The following is a 2810-nucleotide window of genomic DNA, read 5'->3' as shown; positions in this document are numbered from 1 at the left end:
GTGTGTGTAAGTGTTAATGAAATAAAATAAATAAAAACAGCTTTAAAGATATGTATTGTAATGGAACATTTTTTTATTAATGAATTAAATGTTAATGTTACATGAACAACCCCCTCGATAAAATCCTTCAGAATATATATAGGAATAAAACTGTAAATTTTGGTGTAAGTGTTACTGAAGTGGAGAAAAAAAACATTATTTTGAGAAAACAACCTTTAAAAATATGTATGGTAATTGAAATCTTCAGACGCATAGACATAAAGTGCATTAACAAAATCAGGCAAATTATACATGTGACCCTGGACGACAAAACCAGTCTTAAGTGTCAATTTTCCAAAATTGAGATTTATAAATCATCTTTCCATTGATGTATGGTTTGTTAGGATCGGACAATATTTGGCTGAGATGCAACTATTTGAAAATCTGGAATCTGAAGGTGCAAAAAAATCTAAATATTGAGAAAATCACCTTTAAAGTTGTCCAAATGAAGTTCTTAGCAATGCATATTACTAATCAAAAATGAAGTTTTGATACAATTACGGTAAGAAATTTACTAAATATCTTCATGGAACATGATCTTTACTTAATATCCTAATGATTTTTGGCATAAAATAAAAATCGATAATTTTGACCCATACAGTGTATTGTTGGCTATTGCTACAAATATACCCCAGCGACTTAAGACTGCTTTTGTGCTCCAGGGTCACATATATGAACAAAACCTTTAGAATATAGATGGGAATAAAACTGTAAATTTTGGTACATGTAGCTTCTGAGAAAACGACGTTTAAAGATAAGTATTGTAATTGAAATCTATAGACACAAACAGATAACATGCAGTTAAATAAACACTTAAAAGTGTTTTTGGATGTTTTCTTTCCACCAGTCTGAAACCTTATGGAAACACAATAGCACAAAATTGACTGTTGCATGAAAAACAGTGTTTTTTTTGTCTGTAGTGTCTTGCCTTTTGGAAGATTCTTGGATACTAAAAAGTGGCTGGTGAACAAGTGTCTCATACTGTTGCTGTTAAGCCTTAAAAAAAGAAAAAAAATCACTGTTGGCAGGAGGTAATATGAGGTTACAGAGCTGTAATGTGGTTTGTTTCATATTTAATGCGTCACTGCATCCAGATTTACCTCAAACAGAAATAACAGCAGTGAGCTCATAGTTCATGCTGTATTTGCAAAACTTTCTCATCATTTCTCTCCACATGATGTCAAGAAATTATACAAAACTGAAATGAGATATGATGTTCGGGCTGCTTGTTTTTCACATCTCCTTTTTCAAGCGAATGCCCTTTCATGGCACTCCCTGAATCATCTGGAAAGTAAAAAGATGTCTTCAAGAGCTGAAGAAACAACCTCAGAATAACCCGAGTGAAATCATTCATCTGTTTCTGCGTGTTATTCTCAGTGCTTTTAGTGAACGGATGGAGAGAGGAGCGCTAAGAGCTCGTCCGGGAACTATTCTTGGCAGTTTTGACAACACAGGCCTCAAGTTTCTCTTAATGCAGATCATTTCAATTTAATGCCACCATCTGGAGTCAAAATTATATAATCCCATAATTCATTCCAAACGGATCCCGGCATGCTTTAAAATTCCAACATTTAAAAATGCATTGAAAGTATATTAAATATAAAATGAAGAACTAGAAGTTCAAGACAAACTAGTGTGTTGGCTTGACAAAGACTTGCCTGGAATTCTAATGCAATTTTAATACCTGAGCCATTTGAAGGTTCAAGTATGTGGTATGTAGGCCTCACTAGGAGGTTACTAGGTTTTTGGGTGTATTTTTTTAAAGACATCAACAAAATCTAACACAGTAAGTTTCATAAGGTCTCTACTTGGGATCACAGTTGGGCAATTGTGTCTCTTTGCTCTGTAAGAGATAATCTTCAGGTAATAGTTTGCTGAAATCTGTCTCAGGCTTCATTAGCTGATCAATTAACTCATCAAGCTGATTTGCAGCTGCCTTGCGAGTCTTTCACTCATCCACAACAATATAATACCCCTCAAACATTGTGATTTCATTTTGCAATATGTAAAATGTTTAGTTTTAATTCATAAAGAGGTCTGAGGAGTGTGTCGGAGAAGAGGCTGAGCTAATGCTAATGCTAACGCAGCAGATGGGTTTCCAGGTGAGTTATCATTGGATCACTGAACGCTTCAAAATCAGTAAGTAACACCATATTGTGCTTGATATGAAAATAGACAATCCTGCTTAAACCCCATAATCATAAACACCAAATGTAGTAGAATCTCATTAAGCTAAACGCCATAATAGTGTTGTGCACATGTCTATTTAACAGGCTGAATGTCAACATAGCTTATTTTTATAGCTTTTTTTTTTTTTAAGGGGTGTTTTCAGTGTTTTATCAGCTAATTGACTGCAACGTTTTCATTCGAGAAGAATTAAATGCTATTTTGTGTTGATTTCCCAAATGTTTGTGTGTGTGTAGTTTGACCCTGAGATTTTAAATTATTTGTAAAAATTTAACATACGATTGATTTTATTGTACTTTATATGTATTTTATTATTTTGTACATATTTACATTTAACACATTTTAAATCGCGGCGGGAAATTAACGGGGGCTTGGGGCTAAATAAATGCACCCAAAATGCAAACTATTGGGCAAAAATGCACTTAAAATTTTAAGTCGGCTCAACTTTTTTTTTTTTTTTTTCTTGTAGTGATTTACCGCCACCTACTGTCGTTTTTTAGTTTCATATTTAAAAAAAAAAAATATATATATATATATAATTTTTTTTTTCAATCATTTCTTCATATTTCTATTATAGCTAAGTA

This window comes from Onychostoma macrolepis, chromosome 13 (genome assembly GCF_012432095.1).
Source record: "Onychostoma macrolepis isolate SWU-2019 chromosome 13, ASM1243209v1, whole genome shotgun sequence".
Taxonomy (NCBI): domain Eukaryota; kingdom Metazoa; phylum Chordata; class Actinopteri; order Cypriniformes; family Cyprinidae; genus Onychostoma; species Onychostoma macrolepis.
The sequence above is the reverse complement of the archived record's forward strand: the minus strand, read 5'-3'. Positions refer to the sequence as shown.